Below are 26,789 nucleotides of genomic sequence, written 5' to 3' on the forward strand. Positions count from 1 at the left end.
TGTGTGTGTGTTTACTGTGAGTGTGTGGTGGTGAAGAGGGCAGTGATTATTAGGATGCTTTGGTGCCACTGCCTCTATTCGAGCTAAGGTGCCAGCATTTTACCCACCATTGCTTTTGTGTCATCAGCGCAAATGTTAACAGTGAAAAGGGCAGATAATATCTTAGTATTGCTATGAAAACAGTTTTGATCTTGAGGATCCCTGAAAGGGTCTCAGAGACCCCTGGGGGTCCACAGACCACACTTTGAGAACCACCTCTCTAAGGTGCCTGCACGGGAACGGGAATGCCAAGTCTTGGTGTTTGTGCTTCCTCAGCTTTGCTTGATAATGTTACAATGCAACACTTTGTGGCTGTTTGCACTGAAGAATCCCAAAGGCAGGGGACCCTTCTCTCACAAGGGTTCTCAGCCTCTAGGAGTTTCTTTGAAGTATCTTCAAAGTCTTTTGTTCCATCTGCAAATTTGGATGAAAATAGGCATTTTACTCTATAACACGTGTTGTTTTAAAATAATATTTTAAATAAACTTAGCAGTTAAATTACTTTTCTTCCCCACAAATACATATGTCAAAACGTTGATCTATGAAGATGCTCCATGTTCATCCTGTGACCTCCTGGTGCCCCCTTAGAGAAGGAGAACTCCTGTGGATACCACGGGCTCAGGATGATTTATTGTGGAGAGTGTATTGTTGCGTACGGAGGTGCCTGAGATTTTCAGGCCTGGGGAGCTGGGAGGACTTCTGGTCTTCTTGTGATCCCTTTTCTGGGCTGCTGTCCCCACCATTCATGAACCCACCGACCCAAGTCAGAAACCTGGGTGTAATCTTACATGCGACCCATTTCCTTTCCTCCCACATCAAATGGACCACCGAGTCTTTTGACTGTACTTCCAAAATATCTCTAGCATTCATCACGCACCCTCCCCACCACTGCTTTCATTTATGTTGTTATTTTCTCCCATAAGAATTAACATCTTTTTTTGCCTCAGTCTCATCTCCTCTTCCCCCACCCCAGCCTCTGTATAATCCAGTCTTTACACTGTAGACTTCCTAAAAGACTCATGTAATCCAGATAATCCTTATTTAGGATCTTTTAGGCATTCCCTGAAAGGATAAAGTTTGCTATTCTTAGCAAAGTATAGAAGATGCTTCATCTTTTGAGCCCCCTTTCTTCTGCCTTCCTGTATATCCCTCCTGTATGCCCTCCTGTATATCCCTTATTTCAATCATATCGGGTGATCTGTTTTGCAGACCGCCATGCTTATATCTCCTTACCTTGGCATATTCTTTTCCCTACTTCTGGGATGTCTTCGACCCATCTGATTGGCCTGATAACCTTCTTCTTACCCTTCAACACTCAGTCCTCTGAGAAACCTTCCCTGCCTCCCCTGCCCCCATCACTGTCCCACCTCCCAGCCAGAATTAGGCATATTAGGCATCCCCTCCCATGTTTCCCATGGATCTCTCATAATACCTCCCGTGCCACATTATAATTGCTTATTCGTCTATGTCCTTATTGACTGTAAGCTTGGGGCATGGATTATTTCTTACTCGTTTTTGTGCATTCTTGCATGTAACAGTACTTGGTATACAGTAAGTGGTCAGTGAATATTGTTGAATAAGTGAATGAAAGGAGAGGTTAAGAACAGGTCACAGAATCAAAGATAGGAGGTGTTCAATCAAAGGGTTATAGGGGTAGAAAGGACTTGGGGGACCATCTCCTGCTATCTCTCAGAAATGAGAAAGCGATTTGCCTGAATTGTTTAACTGGGCTGGGTGGAGGTGATGAACAGTGCCACGAACCTTCCCATGGATGTGGCCTAGCGATGACTGGAGAAAGTCATGTGTTTCTGGAGGAGCCTTGCCGACAAGAACAGGGGCCATGGCCTGCACCACAGGGGGATACCACAATCTGAGTGCCAGAGAGCACTTTTGTGGTTGGAAGTTTGTGGCATTCCAGACTGTAGAGTCTCCCCTCTGTTACTGGCTGCTGCTCTCCATCTCTGTCCTCAAACTGTGCCAAGACTGTAAGATTTTCCTGATGACGGGGCATATTCTGCAACTGGATTCCATGGTCATAACAACCAGAAGTTTCCTGCCCTTTTTGGTTGAGGTGATTATGATATAGAGCTGGGTAGCGATAGCAACAATTTTGAGGTAAGCTCTACTATTTAAAATATACCGTTCTCTCATCTGAGATTTCTAGGTGCCTGGGAGGGAGAGAAAGGGAAAACTATATTCACAGTGTGCTAACTCTATATGCCAAATACTTTACTTACATAATTCTGATTTACCTTGACAATGACCCTATGAAACTGCAGGTATTAATATCCTATTCTACACATGAGACAGTGGGCCTGTAGATGTTGGTAGGGTCTAGTAGGAGGGACAGTCGGATTCGAGTGGCATTTTCCGGTGCCAAGGCTTGTGCTCTTTCTGTTTTGCCATGTTGCTTCATGTTCTAGAAATGTTGTGGTTTTTTTGGTTAGGCAAAACCTATTGTCACCTCATTTTATCAACTGGGTGAATTCTTGACGTTTCATATATGTTATGTACTTAAAAGGAGGAGAATCTGTAGTAGTCTAGTTCAGTGTTGTCTGTGCTTGGTGGTTTGCACAAGCCTTGCCATCTCTGCAGGACCACGGGGCCTGGGAGAGGGAGCAGGTGTTATTATCCTACTTTACAGACAAGGGATCTGAGTAATGGGAGGGAGTGTCCCATAACTGTCTGGTTCATCTCTGTGGTCATAACATCCAGTCTATGGATTGGTATTTAGTAGGCCGTCCAGTTTTTGTTAAATAAACATCAGGAGTTACATACCTGGTAAGTTCCAAATTCAGCCTGGAACCCAGGTCTCCGGATCTGAGCTCAGTGCTCTGTCCACTGCTAAACCATCCTGCTTTTTCCCAGAGCCCTAAGCAGAGAGATACAAGAGTGAACTCTCATTGGCCTGCATGGCATTTGGGAACCCTCTGATAAGGCTATCTGGTGGATTTCCACAAATCTAAATAAGCACATCTGGCCCCTTAGAATAAGATCTCTTTCTTGTTTTTGTTCCTTTTCCTTTAAATACTCCAATATAGGATTTTAAATCATTTCCTATCATGAATTTGGTAAAGTAGCAGGATACAAAATTAATGCACAGAAATCTCTTGCATTCTTATACACTAATGATGAAATATCTGAAAGAGAAATTAAGGAAACACTCCCATTTAACATTGCAACAAAAAGAATAAAATACCTAGGAATAAACCTACCTAAGGAGACAAAAGACCTGTATGCAGAAAACTATAAGACACTGATGAAAGAAGTTAAAGGTAACACAAACAGATGGAGAGATATACCATGTTCTTGGATTGGAAGAATCAACATTGTGAAAATGACTATCCTACCCAAAGCAATCTACAAATTCAATGCAATCCCTATCAAACTACCACTGGCATGTTTCACAGAACTAGAACAAAAAATTTCACAGTTTGTATGGAAACACAAAAGATCCCGAACAGCCAAAGCAATCTTGAGAAAGAAAAACGGAGGCGGAGGAAACAGATGCCCAGACTTCAGACTATACTATAAAGCTACAGTAATCAAGACAGTATGGTACTGGCATAAAAACAGACATATAGGTCAATGGTACAGGATAGAAAGCCCAGAGGTAAACCCATGCACATATGGTCACCTTATTTTTGATAAAGGAGGCAAGAATATACAATGGAGAAAAGACAGCCTCTTCAGTAAGTGGTGCTGGCAAAACTGGACAGCTACATGTAAAAGAATGAAATTAGAACACTCCCTAACACCATACACAAAAATAAACTCAAAATGGATCAAAGACCTAAATGTAAGGCTGTAAAACTCTTAGAGGAAAACATAGGCAGAACACTCTATGATGTAAATCACAGGAAGACCCTTTTTTGACCCACCTCCTAGAGAAATGGAAATAAAAACAAAAATAAACAAATGGGACCTAATGAAACTTAAAAGTTTTTGCACAGCAGAGGAAACCATAAACAAGACGAAAAGACAGCCTTCAGAATGGGAGAAAATATTTGCAAGTGAAGCAACTGACAAAGGATTAATCTCCAAAATTTACAAGCAGCTCATGCAGCTCAATATCAAAAAAAACAAACAACCCAATCCAAAATGGGCAGAAGACCTAAATAGACATTTCTCCAAGGAAGATATACAGATCTCCAACAAACACATGAAAGGATGCTCAACATCGCTAATCATTAGAGAAATGCAAATCAAAACCACAATGAGGTATCACCTCACACTGGTCAGAATGGCTATCATCAAAAAAATCTACAAACAGTAAATGCTGGAGAGGGTGTGGAGAAAAGGGAACCCTCTTGCACTGTTGGTGGGAATGTAAATTGATACAGCCACTATGGAGAACAGTATGGAGGTTCCTTAGAAAACTAAAAGTAGAACTACCATATGACCCAGCAATCCCACTACTGGGCATATACCCCGAGAAAACCATAATTCAAAAAGAGTCATGTACCACAATGTTCATTGTACCTCTATTTACAATAGCCAGGACATGGAAGCAACCTAAAGTGTCCATAAACAGATGAATGGATAAAGAAGATGTGGCACATATATAGAATGGAATATTACTCAGCCATAAAAAGAAATGAAATTGAGTTATATGTAGTGAGGTGTATAGACCTAGAGTCTGTCCTACAGAGTGAAGTAAGTCAGAAAGAGAAAAACAAATACTGTGTGCTCACACATGTATATGGAATCTAAAGAAAAATAAAATATTGTTCTGAAGAACGTAGGGGCAGGACAGGAATAAAGACGCAGACGTAGAGAATGGATTTGAGGACACGGGAGGGCAAAGGGTAAGCTGGGACGAAGTGAGAGAGTGGCATGGACATATATAAAACTTCCAAATGTAAAATAGATAGCTAGCGGGAAGCAGCTGCATAGCACAGGGAGATCAGCTCGGTGCTTTGTGACCATCTAGAGGCATGGGGTAGGGAGGGTGGGACGGAGACGCAAGAGGGAGGAGATATGGTGATATATGTATATGTATGGCTGATTCACTTTGTAATAAAGCAGAAACTAACACACCACTGTAGAGCAATTATACTCCAATAAAGATATTTAAAAAAAAATCATTTCCTATCTACCTGACATTTCTCAATACAATGATTGGAAAAGGATCGATTATCGAATAATAGACTCATGGAGGATGCACACCAGGAAGATCCCCGAGATCATCTAATGCAGTGTTTTTAAAACTAAAAAGAAAAACAATTAGTGAACACTTGTCTTTAAGGAGAGCGCTCCTGTATAGATAAGATCAAAGTTGGGCTGCAGGTTAGCCAGTGTGTTGAGGTGAAAGATATATGGATCCACACAACTGTGACCTTCCCTGGAGTCCTAGGGTTTTTGAGGGTATGGTTTATAAATCACTGATCTATTCTAAACCCCCTTATAGATGAAGAAACCGAGGCACCAAGGTCCTTAGTGACTCACAGAAGTGGCTGGATCAAGAAGATGGTGATGAAACTTGTTGCCGTCTGTCCGAATTTCCAGTATTGTTTTAAGCACCATTCTGCTTTGACTATAAAGAAAAATTACCTATTTTTCTGCCTGTTTCTGTGCAGCTCCTTGAGCTAAGAATGGTTTTACATTTTAAAAGCGTTGTTTAAAAAAAATAAGCAATGGCAAAAAAAAAAAAAAAAAAAAAGAATATGGGACAGAGACCGTATGTGCACCACAAAGCCTAAAATATTTACTGTCTGGCCGTTCACAGAAAAAGATTGCTGACCCTGCTTTACAGGATTCACTACTATTGACGTTAGTGTGGAAATACCAAAAGAATTTGGCTTTCTTCTAAGTAGCTTCAAACCATGTAGATTGAAAACAAGGCCTGAGTCGTTGAGAATATTTATATCAAAAAGCTTTTCAAATGAAAGCTTTAAATGGCCCTATAGCTTTTCATCCTCCTTTTCAAATACCAGTTATTGGTGGAGGATAAGCTAGGTGACTAAGTTCTTATAACATGTGGGAGAATATTGCAGCCAGAGGGCTGCCGATAGTTCTAAGCTCTATAAGATGAAAAAGAAGTGGCGTGGTTATTCAAATAGAGAATTGGGGCATCTTACAGACTCCCGAAAGGTTAACGAGAGGAGCTGACATACGAATGATGTCAGAGGTCACTCCCGGGAAACGGCCATACATCTGTGCGTCAGAGGGATTTATTGCTGTTGTTGAGCACTTACCTTGGGGTTGAACCTCCATCTGAAGCAACAGTAGACATATTCCCTGACCTCAGCCTTATCACTTGATGCATTTCCAGAAGGACTGAGCTTTGTTGGGAAGTGGAATGATTGTTTTCTTCTCTGGAGCATTGCTCCTGGTGACAGACAACTAGAAAACAGTGCCAGGTTTCTTTCAGGTGAAAGACTTAGCAAAGTTTTCTTAGTGAAACCCCGAGTGGGCATGCCTGAGGAAAGTCCGGGAAGAAAGCAAATCACCCCTGGAGTTCTTCAAACAGAATTAAGTGGACGAAACCGGTGGACTCCGGGTTGTTAAGGGGCTTTTAATCCAGCTCCAGGGTATTCTGGCCCTTGGAATTGCCCTGGTTTGTTGGTTGCTTGTAGATTTTGTTGTATCCACTGTCTTTTGCCTTTCTATCATTGACTTCGTATGTGTATGCCAGAAGGTGGGCAGGGAAAAGAAAGGGAGAGAACAAATAAGAGAACATTTGACCACTAGATAGCAGCCCTGGCACAAAGCCTGGTTCCAGTAAAGGTTAAAATTGTTGGCCTAAATCAGTGTTTAAAGTTGACTTTTGAGTTAGGGTTGTCCTTGTAAGTGGTGTTCTTTGGTGTCATGGATTCTCATGCATAACCCAAAGAAATATTCTCCCACAATTCCATAGCACCGTCTCCTTTTGTGAGTATGTGGGAGCTAGGAGCTGCTTCCTCTGCAGCTTTTGTTTTATGTGTATTTAATCACTAAATAAAAAGCAATTTCCTCTCCCTTGCTAAATCTCTTATCCCCTAAGGCTCTTTTCCTTCTGGATATACATGTATTTTTAGTCAATAAAGGGCTTACTGTGTGAACTTTTCTGTGGCAGTCAGAGCAATTATGACTGTGATATGTTTCATTCCAAGGTGCCTGCTGTCAACACTTGGTAAATGTGCCCACAAAGAAATGTATCATTTTATGTATAAGCTAAGATTTTACTAAGTAGCCATTTATCTCTCTATAGAGGGCTGTTCTTAGACTACAGAGTGCAATATTATGTTATTACGGCTTTTTGTTGTTATTAAGTTCTTTTTTGATCTATTAAGAATTTCCTAGTGATTTCAGTAGTTTGGTAATTTATCGTTCATCTTAGAACAGGTATTGGTAATGTTGAGATGAAAACATTTATGCAAGAGGAAATAAAAGTCAAGGAAGCAGATGATCAACCTATTTATCAGCCTTAGCAGACGGTTTTTCTGGTAACACCATGATAGCCATGGTAAATTTACTACTGATTGCTTGAGGGGACAAATTCTATACGTGGAGGTGCCTGAAAGGGTTAACCATCAAGGAATCAATCTGTGGACTAACCAGTCCTGTTTGGGTCTCTCGATTGGCTTTCTGGCCAGTGGGTTCATACTATATTTTCAAGTATTCCCTCTTTTTTAATTTGCTACAACATATGTGGTGATGAGTACATATATACACACATAGATAGATAGATAGATAGATAGATAATAGATAGATAGATAGATGATAGATAGATAGATTTGTTTGTTTGTTTGGAGATTTCTAAGTTGCTCTAATAATAAAAGACTTCTCTTGCTTAATGTCTTTTTCAAAATCTTACATTTGACAGAAATTTGGCTAAAGTTTAGAGAGAAGCAAAAATAACCTTTTAGTCTGTAATCTCTGCAGCCTCAGGCGACTTCACACTGAGTGGCAGGGTGGTCAGTTTTGTGCAATAAACCCAGCTTATACAAAAACTACAGTACCAGCTGAGGCTATGGTTTAGAATCCAGAGGTGAACAACCCCAGAAAAAAGTCTCAGGCCTTCATTCAAACGTAAGTGTATTTGTTTTCTAGAGCTGCCATTACAAAGTACCACCAATTGGATGGCTTAAATGACAGAAAAAAATTTCTTTTAATAATTATTCTTAATCGATAAGCTCCTATGACAATTATATGCCATAATTTAATACAAACAAAGCAAATAGATATTGTATTCCCATGATTCAAAAGCAGGTCAAACGAAAGTAATGTATTGTCTCACCTTTCTGGAGGCCAAAAGTCCAAGATCAGGGTGTCAGCAGGGCCATGCTCCTTCTGAAGGTGCTAGGGAAGGATCTGTTGTGGGTCTCTCTCCCAGCTTCTGGTAGTTTCTTGACTTGTGGCAGCACAACTACAGTCTTCACATGGCTTGTCTGTCTCTGTGTGCAAATTTCCCCTTTTTGTAAGGACACCAGTCATACTGGATTAGGGCCCACCCTAATGACCTCATCTCAACTTGATCACCTACAAAGATCCTGTTTCTAAAATCGATGACATTCACAGGTACTGGGGGTTGGACTTCAGCATCTTTTGGGGGGATACAATTCAACCTATGACACTTGGTTTTCATCTTTAGTGCGCACAGTTTTAATAAGCCTGGTGATTGTTTTTTCAGTTATGGCAGACAAAAACGCTTCAAATTTAGAAGGAAGGGACTCTGTGTAGGGCATAATAGAAAAAAAAAAAAAAAAGAAGTCAAAAGACTATTAAAGTAGGAATAGTAACTTAAAATACCGTTGCTTGGGGCTATATAATATGGAGGCAAGCTGCTGAAAAGTCCCAGGAGTTTCTGAGACACATCTCAGAACATAATAATCATGTTACAAACATAGTAATTATGTTTCACACATCCTGTTTGAGTATGTATGCATTTTTAAATCCCATCAAAACAAAATAAAAATATGCTGACTACATCAAGGTACTTCGGTACTTTTTGATTACCTGAAATATTACTTCTTTGTCAGGTTACTCATATTCCGAAGGTATGAGTTTGAACCTCGCTTTGTCACTAAGTGTGTATATTAAGTAAGCCTTTTGGAAACTTGGTTTCCTGGTCTGTAAAGCGAAGAGAGTACAGTCTACCACGTAAAATTATTGTGAGGATCAAATTTGCTGGTGAATATTAAAACACCCAATATAGAAACAGGTACATTTCCAGTGCTTTATACATGATTGTTTACTCGTTCAACAAATGTTTATTGGGAACCTGCAGTGTTCCAGGCTTCATTCTAGGATTCATTCATTCACTCAGTGATGATCACTTAGTGATTTAGTAGTAGAAGCACTGACCTCTGCATTGGGACATCTGAGCTCAAGTCCCGTCTTTTTTGTGAATCAATATGGGACCTCGGACATATCACCAGCTCTCTCTAGGCCTCTGCCTAGAGGCTAGACCTATGAACTCGATCTCCAAGGCTTTTCCATCTCTAAAATAATACCTATAACAAAATTCAGTTTCAACAAATAGAGTTGTAGTTCTTGATATCCTACGGGTCCATTGTATCATCCTGGGAAGTTACCTTCTGGGCTTCTGCTTTGCTCTCTGAAGTGGGGCGTACCAGGATGAGTGCTGTTTTCTGATAGTAATAATAGTAACACTGACAGCCACCCCTTACTGAGCTCTTGACAGTGTGCTACATACTTTTCATACATTCTTGCTTCTCCAAATAGGGTACATGTTTCTCCAAAGCAGGTGAGTATCCAGAGGGAAATGGTGCACCTTCCAGGAGAATAAATGTTTCTGGATGGTTTGTGAGAAATACCCCCATATTATTAAGTAAGGACAAGCACAGCTATAGTATAGAGTGCAGAATTCACTTGAAATGTTAAGCTAAAACTCAAAGAAATTTGGGGCTTCCTGGGGGGGGGCATCAACTTCAGTCCCACGTTTCCCTAGGCTACTGTTGTCTTTTCTTGGCCACCAGGGAGGCTCTGGTGGAAAAGTTTGCAAAACAGGCTCTTTTCCCTATTCTGTATTTGACTCACATGAGAAAAATAGAATTGTCGTTTGTAATTTGGAAAACAGTTCTCATTTCCAGTACAGACAAGGGCTACCTTTCTGATTATTAAGCCCATTCTTCCTTCTTTTTTAAAATATTTATTTATTTATTTTTGGCTGCGTTGGGTCTTCGTTGCTGCTCACGGGCTTTCTCTAGTTGTGGCGAGTGGGGGCTAGTCTCCGTTGTGGTGCGTGGGCTTCTCATTGTGGTGGCTTCTCTTGTTGCGGAGCATGGGCTCTAGGTGCGCAGGCTTCAGTAGTTGTGGCTCACGGGCTCTAGAGCACAGGCTCAGTAGTTGTGGTACACGGGCTTAGTTGCTCCACGGCATGTGGGATCTTCCCAGACCAGGGTTCGAACCTGTGTCCCCTGCATTGGCAGGTGGATTCTTAACCACTGCGCCACCAGGGAAGTCCCAAGCCCATTCTTCTTTCTCATTCATACATGTGGCAAATATTTGAACATGTGCTCCAGTGAGTACCATTCTAAGTGCTGAGGGTACAGCAGCAAGCGAAACAAAGCCTTCTCCCTTATGGAGCTTTTATTCTAATAAACAGTTATGTTTGAGGGGAGACCTGAGGAAGTAAGGGAATCATCCATGTGGCTCTTTTGGGGGGAAAAGGCTTTCAGGCAAAGAGAATATCAAGTGCAAAGGCCCTGAGGCAGGAGCCTACTTTATTAACAAGGCAGAGTGGTAGCAGATGAAGCCAGAGGGATACAGATTATGTAGGGCCTTGAGGTCAAGGTAAGGGTTTTGGATTTTATTCTGAGAAATGTGAGAGGCCATTGTGGAGGCTTTGTGGATGGAGTAGTGGAATTGGAGATATTTTTAAAAGCTTAACTCTGGCTGCTGGCTAAGAATAGTGGGGCAAGAATTGGAAGTAAGGCAACCAGTCAGAAGGCTACTGCCAATCTCCAAAATATACAGCAGCTCATGCAGCTCAATATCAAAAATACAAACAACCCAATCCAAAAATGGAAGACCTAAATAGACATTTCTCCAAAGAAGATATACAGATTGCCAACAAACACATGAAAAAATGCTCAATATCAAAACTACAATGAGGTATCACCTCACACCAGTCAGAATGGCCATCATCAAAAAATCTAGAAACAATAAATGCTGGAGAGGGTGTGGAGAAAAGGGAACCCTCCTGCACTGCTGGTGGGAATGTAAATTGATACAGCCACTATGGAGAACAGTATGGAGGTTCCTTAAAAAACTAAAAGTAGAACTACCATTCGACCCAGCAATCCCGCTACTGGGCATATACCCTGAGAAAACCATAATTCAAAAAGAGTCATGTACCACAATGTTCATTGCAGCTCTATTTACAATAGCCAGGACATGGAAGCAACCTAAGTGTCCATTGACAGACGAATGGATAAAGAAGATGTGGCACATATATACAATGGAAGATTACTCAGCCATAAAAAGAAACGAAATTGAGTTATTTGTAGTGAGCTAGATGGACCTAGAGTCTGTCATACAGAGTGAAGTAAGTCAGAAAGAGAAAAACAAATACTGAATGCTAAAGCATATCTATGGAATCTAGAAAAATGGTACTGATGAACCTAGTGGTAGGGCAGGAATAAAGATGCAGACGTTGAGAATGGACTTGAGGACACGGGGGAAGGGGAGGCTAGGATGTAGTGAGAGAGTAGCATGGACATACACACACTACCAAATGTAAAATGGATGGCTGGTGGGAAGCAGCCGCATAGCACAGGGAGATCAGCTCGGTGCTTTGTGACCACCTAGAGGGGTGGGATTGGGAGGGTGGGAGAGAGACGCAAGAGGGAGGGGATATGGGGATATATGTATATGTATAGCTGATTCACTTTGTTATACAGCAAAAACTAACACCACATTGTAAAGCAATTATACTCCAATAAAGACGTATAAAGGGGAAAAAAAAGGCTACTTCCATAGTCCAGGCAAAGGGTGCAGTGCAGTATACGAGGGTGGGAGTTGTAGTAATGGTGAAAAGTGGCAAAATTTGGGATGTATGTTGAAAGTAGAACCAAGAGAATCACAAATGAATTAGATGGGGGGTGGTGGTGAGAGAAAGAGGATAGAGGAGACTGGCTGTGGCGTTTTGGTCTAAGCAGTTGCAGGGATGGAGTAGTTGCCATTCACGTTGAGATGAGCAGTTTGATGGAGGAGATTGGGTAGTTCCTCGGTCACTGGAAGACCTGGCCACTTTATATGAGAATATTGAAACTGGCTTAGATACTGTTTGGAACTCACTCTGAAGATAAGGAGCGATGTGTTAATTTGTGATACCTTTGTTTTCCTCGTGGACACTTCCAACAATAATTTGCAAACACGGCTGTGTGCAAAATGTTCATTTTGACCCAGGAGGCCGCTCTGCTATCTCAGTCTGCGGACGCTTATCCTCTCCAGACTTCCTCTCATTTCCCCATGCCCTCACGTCACCTTTTCCTCAGCTGGACTGGTGACAGGGATCTGGTTGTCTTCTCCACCCTGGCAGTTTAAAATAACTAGCAATTCTTATATTTTATTCTTGGCCACGCTGACAGCGGATGGGTGCCCCCAGGCATCGGTGTCCTGTAACTGCGGTCTCCGCGGCTTGGTCCTGCAGAGCCGATTACCTGTCCATGCCTGTCACTCAGACTGTGGACTTGGAGCCCCAAACCCCTGAAAGGTCTCTTCGTTGAGGGCAGAACCGGTGTGGGGGGATGTGCTGAGGCTTTCAGGCTACAAAGGGACAACTGAAAAATTGGCAAGTAAATCGGCCTAAAGGAGGATATGGTTTATGCTCAGAATCACAAAACGGGTTCCAAACCGCCTGACGTGCAGCATACTAAACCTTTATGAAACATTAGAGAGGTCACTGCTTTTGTCCTCCTGGTGCCTCTTTCCTCTCGTTTCTTCTGTGACCCACATTGAGCCATTGTTAAGCCTGCCCTCTAGCTTCAGCGATAGGTCCAGGGAGTGGCACATGACCTGCAGCAGTCAATCAGAGGAGGAAAGACCTTTCTCCCATGGTACGTCATTGAGAGTGAGAACCCAGAACCTACGCGGCCAGGGTTTTAGCCTCCTGGGAAAGTGGCCCGAGAGGAGGATGTTAATCTCCGAGAAGAGACTAGAGGCAAATGAGAGGGAGCCCTGATGGTGCTTTCCACACCCTCTCTGGTGCTAGCAACATTGTGTCCCTCTCAGTGATGTAGGGACCAAGAATATTACCTATGGCTTCCTGCAGTCCCGGTTGTCATTTACAACCAGAGAAGCCCTACTACCTACCCCTTCTATGGGCAGGGCTTTGAGGGGAAATACAAAAGTGACTTGATCACAGTCCTGCCCCAGGAATGTACAACCTAACAGTTTGATTTCAAAAGTAGTGGGGACTTCCCTGCTGGTGCAGTGGTTAAGAATCCGCCTGCCAATGCAGGGGACTCGGGTTCGATCCCTGGTCCGGGAAGATCCCACATGCCGCCGAGCAACCAAGCTGGTGCGCCACAACTACTGAGCCTGCGCTCTAGAGCCCGTGCTCCGCAGCGAGAGAAGCCACCACAATGAGAAGCCAGTGCACCGCAAAGAGTAGCCCCTGCTTGCCACAGCTAGAGAAAACCCACATCTGGCAACGAAGACCCAATGCCGCCAAAAATAAATAAACAACTAGGTAAGTAAATAAATAAATAAAACAAAAAACCCCCCAAAGTAGTGAGTAGGGTAAGGTAGTTGGTCAACTCTGCCCTTATCAAATCAATAGACGGTAAGTTTTTAAAATGTGAAGAATCTGGAAACATTTTCCTTAGGTGAGTTTATCTAACATTGGTCACCAGAATATTAGCTTACTCCACAACTGGGCTGTTTCCTGTTTGATAGCTGGCAGAGGAGTGGGCCCTCTTATGAGTGAATTTCCAGCATTGTCTGTTGAAATCCTTTTCATCCTCTGAGGTCCATTTCCAAAGCCACCTGCGCAATTGGAATGATTTGCTCTCTTACGCACACACGACTCTTGCTTGATGGTACTAGTCATTGTGTTTCATAGGATTGCATTCCTCGCTTCCCTGTTGATTGCAAACTGTTGGCCTAGAAATTCGAGGCGCCCTGTTGCAGAGAACAGTTCCCTGAACATGGTAAATGCTCAGTAAATGTTGAATTAAACCAATTATCAGCATTGGTTTTATTAATAACTTTTGTACACGGCTCCATAAACTTTGCAAACTGCTTTTGTATACAGTTACAAGGAAACGTCTGTTGTATGATTTAAGGTTTGTATTCCAGGTATAACTGATAATACTGATAGTGATGTGTGGCCTTTAGCTATGGATGTGCATTAGGTGGAAAGTGAAAACATGGAAGATTTGTAGATGAAAATGAACCAGAAGGTTAGGGACCAGGTGAACACACCTGTGGTCACAAGAAGAGGGTGTTGGCTGCCAGAGGACTGACCATGAGTCAGCTCCATCCAGGCGAGTCCTGAGAGCTTAATCCTCGTTCTCTTCAATACCTGCTGGTGAGATTCATGTGGACTGACTGGTGGGAATGGTTTGTGGGTAGATTTAGAAGTGAGGCTTTTCGGCTTCCATATCCACTTGCTTTCACCTCAGCCAAAAGGCGTGAAAATTAATAGGCGACTCCTTATATATTTTTTTCTCTCTCCTACCGATCTTTCTGAATGAGGACCTTCTGAGCTGACTATCAGTCCAATTAAATGCATCTGATTAAAACTGTCAAACTGAAAGGGAAGTGAGTTGAAAAAAATGCAGCGAGAGTTGTGGCTCTCAAGCTACCCAGTTTCTCAGCTTGAGGACTGAATTGTAAATAAATGTGTTAGGTAGTGAAATTTGGTTTTGTTTTCCCCAAAGGAGAAGTATTTGCCACATGGAAACAAAATGTATTCAGCATAATCTCATTCTGTAATTGCACCGTTTCTATTCTTAATTCTTCGAGTTTCTGATTTAAAGAGAAAAACACCAAAACAGACTGTTGTGTAAAATTGACAGGAATGAGTGTGAACCTGGCTGTCAGAGACATAGCAATGGAAATAGCTTCCTGTTCTGGAGGTTAAAAATAATGGATCTAGGAGGGAGTTATTTACACGGGCAGTTCGGAGGCTTCCCCAGGAGCCTCAGTCAGGAGAGCTGTGAGATCCACGGTGGAGGCTGGATGTGCGGGGAGCGTATGCAGGAGAGTGGCCTGTGCGCTGCCCTGTGATTACGTGCCACCGTTCCCTGCTGGTGACAGACCAGGAAACAGAACAGCCTCGCAGCCCAGGGTGGGGCTGGGGGATGGGGTGTGTGCGTGGGGGGAGCCTCAGGTTGGGAAAGAGCGTCAAAAGTCAAGCCTCACTTGTTCTGAAGTTCGTGATGTCTGGCAGATTAATCCCCTAGATTGCAGGAATGCTATTGGAGCATCCCAGTGAGAGAACCTTTTCTCATCATTCGGTGTGAAAGGCTTGGGGCGGGGGGTGGGGGTGGGGGGCTGGGAGGTGGCGGTGCAGACCCCGCTGAAGCGGAGGTCCCCGCAACTGGACCAGGGAGAACGAAACTGAATGTGAAAATAGAACAACAGCCCAGAAGAAGGGAAACAAAATTAATATTTGTGGGAGAAAAATCCTTGTTGCCGCCGTTTTATGAACTGAAAGCCTATTTATCGAAGCCTGTCAGGATTTTTCTCTAAACCTCTGCAGGTCCCAACTTCTCTTGCATTCATTTCTCTGCGTGCATCTCCCACCTTTTGCTTGAACTCAGGTGACGACAGAATAATTTCGGAGATGTTTCTCCTCGGGTCTCTGGTCTGGCTCCTTCTAGGTCATGCCTCACAATTGTTTGCTGGTTTATTACTTGAATAACCTCGATTTCAGGAGCAGCATTTTTGGAAACGTGATTAATAGAATATTACGAGTTTAAAAATATTCTTTAGGTAGTTTCCTTGCAGTGCACAAGAGGGTGTATGTATCTCAGTGAGCGTGTCTGCAAAGCAGGGAGAAATGGATGGTTAAGAAATATCCCGGGGTTTTAAAGGACATAAATTGGTCTGTTTAAGAAATGCTTTGTTTGATTGTTTGCTTTTTCTGGGCTGTGTTTTGGTGAGGTTGAGGAAGTTGCTTTAAAAGTGGATATCAACTGTTTGTATCACTCTTTTTTTTTTTTTTTTACTTTTTATTTTATATTGGAGTATAGCTGATTAACAATGCTGTGATAGTTTCAGGTACACAGCAAAGCGACTCAGCCATACATATACATGTATCCATTTTCCCCCAAACTCCCCTCCCATCCAGGCTGCCACATAACATTGAGCAGAGTTCCCTGTGCTATACAGTAAGTCCTTGTTTTTTTAACACTCTTGAACGTTTGGATCTCCTTATCACTGCTTGATGGGATTAGAGCCTGAATTCTTTAGTTTTTGACCCACTCAGGGCTTCAGCACATTTGGAGGGGGAATATTCTTACTCACTTAGGGTCTGGAGGGGGCAGGAAATTAAACTTTGCCTTTGGGGCTTTTCCAATAGATGTGTTGAATTCTTCAGGCATTTGAAATCAATTTTTGACGACAGCAACAAAGAGGCAGAGAGGGAATGGAGAGATCAGAGTATAGGAATAATGGATATTTACGTCTTAATGGTTTATCTTAAAATAAAGAGTAAATACAGTCCTTATCATTAAGAATTCTTTTGCTGATTTCTGTTTCCAGAGGGTGGAAGGATAGCTGGCTGGGGGTGGGAAGACAGCTGCTCAGAGCTTTCTAGAAGTTGCTATTCAGAGGGCATCTGCCAGGGGCTTTGAAAAGGAGCCTTGGGCCGGGTGTTGAGAGATTTGGGTTTTGGGTTCCAGTGTTAGCAGTGGGTTAGTTGTGTGCCTTTGATGCAACCAGGTAACCTTTACAGTATTTAATAGTCTCAGTAAAATGACAAGACTGGACAAGGATGTGGTTGTAATTCTTTGTGTTTCTCAAAACCCCGATTTTATGTACCTTGTTAATTGCCTCATACTACAAAGTTCTAGACCAATCTTGACTACCTCCAGCTACTCTAGTTTGACAAAAACGTAATCTACAAGTATTTCCTTTTGAAACATACATTTTCCTGTTAGTTCATTTAGTGAGTGTTAATAAAGATCAAGGAGAGATCCTTGAACAAGATCTTCAACGATTCTTACTGGAGTGATTTTTTAAATTCTTTTAGTTCTCTTACTATTTATAAGATCTCTCCCATGTGATTTTTCTGCAGGATGAGGTATTTAATCGGAAATCAAGACAGGGGCTTTGCCAAAGGAACGTTAAATTAGCCCTATTGTTGAATGGATGTTGACTATTGTTTGGTAAAAGCATCCCTTCCAGAAGCTGTTGGGGGAGATGGGTCGTTCTGTGTTCCCGCCGCTTTCAGGAAAGATGAAAAATGTTGAAATCAAGTGGGAAGAAGGAAATGTGGCCAATCACAAGGAGCCGGACTGTTCTTACAGAGAAACTCAATTTTTGTTCTGCTTTTTCCAGCAAATTCCATTTGATATTTTATATCTTCTTGATAACTTAATAAGGAATCTCAGGAAGGAGTTGCAGAACTTTAACGTAGTGAAAGAGAATTTGTCATTTGTGACATTTTCTCCCTAAAGAGCAGGGGAAGATCAGTGTATAGCTTGTAGCTCGTGCATTACTACTGCGGCTATTTCTATTGGGAAAGGAAACAGCATGTTATACAGCAAAGCTTGGCACAGTGGGGCATTTTGCCTCGATCCCTAAACCTTCACAGAACTCTGCTAGGGACCAGGCATTGTGCTAGGCACTATGTGGAATCTGTACATAATAAGAAAATCCTCGCCTTCAAGGAACACCACACTTAATTTTTTTAGAAGATAGGTCCGTAGCAGACAGTTCATTAGAGTAATATAACACCAATATTTTAAAATTGGGAGTGTTGGGTCTGCATTCAAACTATGCACAGAATCCGGCTACTTCTCCCCACCTGCGATCACCTTGAGCTGGCCTCCCTGTTCCCACCTTGTACCTGCGCTCTCTCTTCCACATGCGTCCAGAACAAACCTTTGAAAACCTGAGTCACAGCATGTCACTGCCCTGCCCCTCCCCCTCCAGTGGTTCCCAGTTGCAGCAGATGCAAAAGACCTTTCAGTTGTTTACAATGTCCTACTGATAGGCATGGCCTCCCTCCTTTATAACTTACACTCTCTCTCTCTCTCATTATCTTTCTGTCCTACTGCTCTGACACTCACTCACTCACTCCACTCTCCCCACACGGGCTTCCTTGCTGGTCCATGCCACATACCAGGCAAGTTCCCACATCAGGGCGTTTACAGTGACCCCCTCTGCCTGGGTCCCTCTCCCAGAGATGGCTGCCTGACCAACTGTTGGCGTCTTTCAAGTCTTTGCTCACATGTCACCACCTCCTCTCAGTGAAGCCTCACCCCAATTACCTCATTTAACATGACAATTCACCTCCTACCCCTTACCTCCAACCCTCCTTGTTCTGCTCTGTATCTTTTCCCATAACACTTATCACCCTCTGGCTTACTGATTACTCATTTATTCAATTTTGTTTTAACATCTGTCTTTCTCCACTGGAATGTAAGCTCCAAGAAGGCAGGATCTTTGTTTAGGTTCAACGTTGTTCAGTCTAGAACAATCTAGAACAACGCCTGACATGCAGCAGGCACTCCCTCATTATTTGTTGAATGACTGAGTGAATGAATGAGAAAGAGAGACTAATTCTGACTGAGAGTTCTAGGCAGAATCATGAGGAAGAATCCTTTGAGCTGGCTGTTGGAGGATGGGCAGAGTGGACCGTCCGGTTTTCTGGGGAAAGACATTCCAGATCAAAGGCATATTTTGGCAAAGGCAGAAAAGTGGCAGAGCCCACCTGTGCTCCTGGAACGGCAAAGAGTCCCAAGTAACCGGTGCTGGGGGCCAGTGAGAGCAGTAAGGGTTGGACAGATTAAACCAATGGGATAGAAAAATAACGAAAGGGGACTCTGGGTGGAGTGAGGGAACAATTACTAATCACTGCCCATGTTGAGAGGGCAGGCGAGTCGGGGGTTGGAATCTCAAACAAGCAGCATGCGTTGTCCCTTTAAGAAATCAGGAGAGGTTGTCCCTTTTAAGAAATGTTGGAATGTGAATAGTGTTTGCTAATGAGATCTCATCTTTATATGGTACTTGACTGTTTTCAAAACATGGTCACACGTTTATTATGATGGAGGCTTCAGGACAACTATGTGAAGTTGGTATAATAGCGAATAGGCAGGTTTTTTATTTACATGATTTGATCAACTTAAAGTTAATTGCATTTTACTGTATCAAGCCAGCTAAGTGACTCGTAGTTAGACAGTGGAGAAGCGGCTTCCCACTGCCTTGGGTCTCATCACACTGTGTTTCTCCTTCTGCCAGTCTGCCTCTTTCATTCCCACGCAATCCTAAAGATGTCATGCTGGGATTTTTCACCAGGGTACAAGCTTCTTCCCATTTCCCCCATCATTGAAAGTAGCGGTTTCTTCTTTACCAGATCCATTTTTCTCTTTCCCTCCTTTTCCATTTCACTTTATCTGGAATAATTATGAGAACGATGAACACATGTAGAAGGTGGGTGTGTTTTTACCTTGGCCTGTTTCAGCATCCTTTCAGGCTCAGGCCGAGACGGTCTGACCCAGCACCTGACGTGCTCTAAAGTTGTGTCTGTCTTTCGTGTGGTTCGTGGGTGGAAGGGCAGAGGAAGCATGTCCACGACTCCGTGTGAGTGTCTTCAGGCTTGCTTGTTGCTCGCTTTGGGGAGTAAACCTGATCTTCTTAATTCCCCCAGATATTAGTAGGCAGGACGAGGCGGAGGGAGAACTCAGTGAAGGAGAACCTGGTATGGGAACTCTTCAGAGACGCCGTCGGAAGCATCCTATGGAGAAGTCCAGGAGAACTATAAGCTGTCCCTGGAGGACCGGATCCAGGAGCAGTCCACTTCCCCGACACCTCCTTGGGAAGCGGGACCCCCAGCAGTCACACGTTGGAGCTGGTGGCACTTGACGGTGAGGTCCTGCGAGACCCACTGCAGTGTCCGGATCACCTCTCCCCCGGCGTGTCTTCTTTGTGTGATGACGATCCCGCGGGCTCCACCAAGCCCTTGAGCAGCAACTTGAGGCGGCTGCTAGAGGCCGGGGTCCCTCAAACTCGATGCCACGGCCACGGCCAACGGCAGGGTGGAGTCCCCTGTCAACGTCGGCTCGAATCTCTCCTTTTTCCCCACCGTCCCACCATGCCCAACAGCTCAGCGTGCTGGCCAGGAAGTTGGCAGAGAAGCAGGAACAGAATGACCAATACACTCCAAGTAACCGTTTCATATGGAATCAAGGTAAGTGGTTGCCAAACTCAACCACCACCTGCGGCTTGTCCCCGGATTCAGCCATCCTCAAACTGAAAGCTGCAGCCAATGCTGTCCTGCAGGACAAATCGCTGACCAGGACGGAGGAGACCATGCGATTTGAGTCCTTTTCCTCCCTTTCAGCTCCCAGTCTGCCAGCTCCACCTTGGCAGCTTTATCCAAGAAAGTCAGCGAGAGAAGCTTGACTCCTGGCCAGGAACACCCGCCCCCGGCCAGCTCTTTCCTTTCCCTGGCTTCCATGACCTCCTCGGCGGCCCTTCTGAAAGAGGTCGCAGCAAGGGCTGCCGGACCCTTCTGGCTGAGAAATCATCACTGGTGCCTGAGGACCCTCTCCCGCCCACCGCCTTCAGAGAAGAAGCAAGACAAAGTGACCCCGCCGCCACCATCCGCCACAATCCTTGGAATTATTGTTACTCCCAGTTCCTAAGGGCAGAGTGTCTAACCCTCCAACTCAGGTATGGATGCTTTCATTTCCATCATCTTGTAATTCTTTTTTGTTTTTACCTGTCAGTTGCAACGTCTAATTCATTGACTTCTTCACTTGGGTTCCCATCGGATCTGAGGCAAGGAAGAAAAAAGCAGGAATACTTTAAGTAAGCAGCCTAGGGGGTTTCTTTCATGTATGTGTGACACAAAAAACTTCACCAATAGCTTTAGTTTTGAAAGGTAATGAATAATCTTAGAGACATACGGTACTCCTCCGTTGCATAGAAATGATTTTTTTTTTTTTCTTACCAAGCTCAGGCTAGGTCCACACAAGATATATTTAATAGGGGAAGATCAAAGCACCTTTGTCATGGAGCGCATGGCATCCCTGAACAGAGGGGAGAAGAAAAACTCACTGCTTTTGAAACAGTTGACAAGAGAGAGCTTACCGTCCTACTGCCTCCATGACAAATGGACTTTTGTATCATCAGTAGCTATTCTGCCCTATTTTACCACACTGTATACTTTCATGTTAGTATTTATATTAATTTTTCGTGGAACGTAAGCCTTTACTTATCGTGTTCTTCCATAATATCTTGTCACACAAGAACTCTAAAGAGTATTGTCATTCAGATGTAATCAAAGCATTTCGTGCAAATGCTTTATTTTATTCCAGTCCAATCAGATTCTGAAGGAATGTGCATGTGGGAAAATGTGAATCATGGGTTTTTCTTGTGGAGACGGTCTTTCCAAAGGAGAAGTGGCCGTTTTATAGAGCCTTGACATTCACAGTTTATTCATCTGGGGAGAAACTTAGTCACTTGAGTCCTCACAGTGGAAACATCATTTCTTGTACTGCTTTGTTTCTAAATTATGCCCATGGTAAGTACAGGGCCCCAGAGATGGATATACGGAGTTTCGGATGTCTCTTGAGGATATCCTGCCAGACTGGAACAGGAAGTGGGCCATGTGTGTCCTCATCGGTAGAAACGCTGCCATTGTGTGCGTCTAGCCAACTTTTGATTATTTGCAGCCATGTTGATGACAGGAGCTTAGAATGGCAAATAATTGACTGAACAATCACAGCTAACATCAGTTTGATGCGTTATGACAAATTTCCATTTAAATTGCTGACTGAGCTATATGCACTCATTATAATTACTGGAAAACTTGTGTAAACAGCAGAACAGAACTAGGCAAATGGATATGTGGAACTTTTATGACTCTTAAGTGATCCAAACTGCTCAGTCCAGGGTTTCTGAAGTGTCAGTAAAATCCTGGAATGTTGATCAATTCTGAGTTTCCCTACTCTTCACTTCTCACTCGCCATCTGGGGAAATAAAGAGGAAAAATGGCTAAAATTAGGAAAAGGGGGACAAGCAGAGGGAGTGGGGGTAATTCTGCAAGGGAATAGATCACTCCTGGTTTACAGAAATTTCATTTAGGGGTAGCAGCAGAAAGAGAGGTATGGCCATCTGTGTAAAATGTCACTTTATAAGTATTCTCCATCTGGTTGTTAAATAACTGTATTAATGATGTTTCTCCTGTAAATTCACCTTGACATTAGTTACTAGGAAAAGCTTACACAAATTTAGTAATAAAGTTTAGTTGGCTAAAGGCTTGGAAAGAGGGAACTGATAAAACTGTCTCCTGACGGCAGACTCTAATGGCTTTGTCATTTTCAAGTGTCTTGGGTGTAACCAGCAATAGTTATGAAGTGTGATCTTTTCACTCAAGTGACTAGATGCACGTGAAGATGGGAGAAAGGTCATGAGCTTCCAGGGTGGGCGATAGACTGTTTGCCTGTTTCGTTGTAGGATCTACACTCTAGGGATGAGATGTGCTCCCTTTTTGGTTTAAATGCACTTAATCCATGCCCATACCTCCACAGGCTTCTCAGTGGAATTGAATATGAAGATCTATACGAAATTGATTTTTTCTTTTTTCTTTACTGAATTTATTCTGTTGCTGAAACACTTAATATTTGAATCAATGAACATGTTCCAACTGAAAGAGGAGGGAAAAGAACTTCTCAGGATGGGGCTCTGCCACCCCTTTTGCTGATGGACAGGGACCTGTGTCCCCTGTTTTCCACATGCCTCTGTTCACAGTCCTAGACTTGGCAAAGCGGCTCCATTGACTGAGTGATTGTATTAAAAAACAAAACAAAACAAAACATTTATTTTGTAAAACTCACACAAGAGAAAAGATCGCTGCAAAGAGAAACACGAGGGCTCTTGAAATGATCCCTGTGTTGTCCATGTGGGCTCATCCTAAATTCAAGTTATGTTTCTTTAAAACTTTTATTTATTAAACCATAGTTGCTTTACAATATTGTGTTAGTTTCAGGTGTACAGCTTCAGATTCTTTTCCATTATAGGTTATTACAAGATGTTGAATATAGTTCCCTGTGCTATACAGTAAATCCCTGTCGTTTATACTATTTTATATATAGTGATATGTATCTATAAATCCTTTACTCCTAATTAATCCTTCCATTCCTTTCCCCTTTGGTAACCATAAGTTTGTTTTCTATGTCTGTGAGTCTATTTGTTTTGTAAATAAGTTAGATTCCACATATAAGCGATATCACGTGATATTTGTCTTTCTGTCTGACTTTCTTTACCTAGTATGATAATCTCTAGGTCCACCCATGTTGCTGCCAATGGCATTATTTCATTCTGTTTAATGGCTGAGTAATATTCCATTGTGTACGTGTGTGTATGTATGTATGTATGTGTGTGTGTGTGTATATATATGTATACATATATATATATGTATATGTATATATATATACACCAAATCTTCTTTATCCATTCATCAGTTGATGGACATTTAGGTTGGTGGACAAGTTCTGTTCCTTATTGCATGGACTGGAAATAGGAGAGGGGGTGCCTCTGTGCACTTTTCACTTAAAGTGAATGTCATCGCCTCCTAGCATCCTAACTGGATTATGGATTAAGAAGTTGATAGAATATCTGATTTTGTTATTTACTTTGTACCATGGAGAGATAATTTGGCTGGCGTCACTTGAATCACTGGTTTTTGAATCTGAGGAGTGGAAGGGAAGGTGGGTCTTCTCTGTCTGCCCCCCTCCTCTCCCTTTCTCCACACGGTACTGTTGGTTTCAGGGCGACCTGGGGGCTGGATTTAGATGTGACTTGACTTTACCTAAAAAGCATTATGGGAATGCAGTGAGAGCTGTCACCCATGCTTCTAAACAGTTCTCGTGATTATTTTTTCCTTTACTTTAGAAAGAAATCTTAGTTTAATTCAAAATAGGTAGGTGGACCGACTTCTCACAGCAGGGAAAAGGTTTCTGTTGCCTACTACTTAAATAAACAAATAATAACCAAAAAAATTTTTTAAATCCACAGAAATAAGTTACACACCATTCCGATTTCAAGTGGGGCTTTACATTTTAAAGCTGTTTCTCAAAATGTTGCAGAAAGGGCATATAAAGTTGATTCTGGAGTTACAAAGGGAGATGTGCTAGAAAAGCCAGTCCTGTCTTGAGTCATTTAGACACTAGCATTTCTTTGACCTTCTTTAGGTCAAGGGAAGTCCAAACCATGAAAAAAAGAAAGTGTCTTTTAGGTCTGCCCTTATTTGTCTTTTTTGAACAGGATTCGGTTGTTGCCAGGTCATGGTGTATTTAATTCCTTAAAGAGTCCACCACTCGGTAGCCTTTCCCCCTGCAAGGAGAGGTGACACTGGAGGAGGAGGTTTCTTTCATGTGACCCTGCGCCCCCGGCACATGTGACACTGCTCCTCTGAAAGGGGACACGATAGAGAGAAGATCATGTCCATTTGCTCTAAAGATAAATGTCACACATTGACTCAATTCTCTTTGAAGCTACTGTTCTGTTGCAGCTCAGAACAAAATAAATGGTTTTTATTTTAAAGACAAAGTTTCTTGTAGAAGCCCGACAAGATTCCCAGGATGCCAGGCTCCTCGTTAAAAGAAATCGCTAGGCGGGTTTCCGAGAGAGTGTCTCCAAAGCATCTTATTTTCCTGAGTAAAATTTAAATATGCTTAGAAGCAAGCTGGTCTCATATAGCTGAGAGCTAAGAATATTTCCTGGGTCAATAGATACGGTTTCCTGGCTGCTGTTTTTATTCCTGTTTATGAGATGTTATTAACATTATTGCAAAAGCAGAGAAAGTCCAGAAAGTCAGGTCACCTCTTCTGATACTCCCCTTAGGTCCATCGTTATTAGAGCCGTAATCTGGGGATGACGGCATAGAGGGACTTCCTTAGAAAATTCACTTTTTAATCAAGATTCAGAACTGTCTGTCACCGATCTCACTTATATTTCCCCAGTGATTTAAACTTAGACTGCTTCAAGATATCAGACTTCTCTCTTAGTTTTACTGAATGCTTACCAGTTGTTAAAATATACATCGATTATCTTGATGTCAGTAACAGCAGAAAGACCCAGTGACATCCATTGCCAACATAGGTTTTGTTTCCCTGAAATAGGAGTTGAGAGACACGCCCAAGAAATTCCATGGAAAGATGCTAAATCCATGTATATTGCTAGGAAGGAGGATGATGGCTCATCCTACGGAGATATGCACTAGTAGGTTAGTGGGCCTAGAGTGGGGACGGATGGTGCAGGGATTAAACACACCCAGGGCCACCTGGCGTCTTAAACTCCTTCGATGTGTACGGAAAGGTCTGTTTGCGGAAACAACCCACTTGCAAATTATCTTACCACTTAGGATATAACAAGGCAAAGTTTGATTTTAAAGCCTACAAAACAATTACATTTGTTTAAAAAATTACCTACCTTGAGTTACAGTGATTTAGTTTAAACCCTCCATGATTTTTTTTTTTTTAACCCAATGAAGTTTTTATGTATAGACAATAGGGCAGAGCACCAACCGGACATGAAGAGATTGGCTGTCATCCCCACCCTTCCACTAATGAGCAGAGGGACCATACTAAGCATGAATCTCAGTTCAGTTTCCTCAACTGTGCACTGAACTGCTCGGAATTTATCCTCCAAGATTGTTCCCCGCTTTAAAATTCCTTGCTTTTACTTTCTTTATTTGTCTATCAACTCAAAATAAAACTTTTTCTGTTTTTGAATTAAATATGTTGCTTCTTAAAATTCCCTATCAAACCTTCTGCAAGATTGTCTCTCTGCCTTGGACAGATGCTGTCCATTGTAAATAGATGACATATGTCATTGTACTTTATTAATGAGGTAGTCACACTACATGCATTGTTAACATTAGTTGCTCCAAAATTCATTTTGAAAATAAGTGAGCTATGAGTATGTGCACATCTCTATAAGTATGTGATCATCATGGTTTATATACTCATTCTTTCAAGATGTGTATTGGCATACTCTGTGAAAAGCGTGTGCTCTCAGGTTAACATACTTCCGCTGGGACTTACTGGCAGCTTCCTGGACCTTTTTCTTCCATTTCCAGCCCATGTTTCATTTTCTGATACTCTCTTGACCCAGTCCTTTCCACTTAAGTTCATTATGGCCCAACACACAATGACTGAATTGTACTTGGTCCCCAGCATTGTTTTGGATGCTAGAGACACTAGGTAAGGACTTTCAGCTCTGCCCTAGCCAGTTCCTGCCTCCACTCCCTTCTTCTTTTCTCCTTCCATCTTTTCCATCTTTCTGTTTCCCCTGCTGAGCTGAATTTGGCCATCAGAGTTCTGCACAGGCTGAGCTGGACCTACCTGAACAGCACAGTGGATTGCTGCTGAATTTTATTTCCTCTTGGCTCCAGGAGTAATCTGCCATGTTGGGCCAAGCCCTGAACTACATAGTTCTCATGTGATGTTAATTGTTTAAATTTACATCTGCTTGGGGGCTTCCCTGGTGGCGCAGTGGTTAAGAATCCGCCTGCCAATGCAGGGGACACGGGTTCGAGCCCTGGTCCGGGAAGATCCCACATGCCGCGGAGCAACTAAGCCCGTGTGCCACAACTACTGAGCCCTTGCGCCGCAACT

At 42.7% G+C, this 26,789-nt stretch overlaps 1 protein-coding gene across 3 annotated transcripts in view; it reads left to right on the plus strand.

Annotated features, from left to right (window-relative positions):
- The window catches only part of ZNF827 (zinc finger protein 827), a 176,825-nt gene that overhangs the window by 16,809 nt on the left and 133,227 nt on the right, over window positions 1-26,789 (plus strand). For all 3 annotated transcript variants that reach the window (XM_032633168.1, XM_032633169.1, XM_032633167.1), the window contains exon 2: window positions 19,814-20,838. The gene's annotated coding sequence lies outside the window, so the exon portion shown is untranslated. The remainder of the gene's footprint in view (window positions 1-19,813; window positions 20,839-26,789) is intronic.

The sequence above is a fragment of the Phocoena sinus genome, chromosome 5 (genome assembly GCF_008692025.1).
Source record: "Phocoena sinus isolate mPhoSin1 chromosome 5, mPhoSin1.pri, whole genome shotgun sequence".
Classification (NCBI taxonomy): Eukaryota; Metazoa; Chordata; class Mammalia; order Artiodactyla; family Phocoenidae; genus Phocoena; species Phocoena sinus.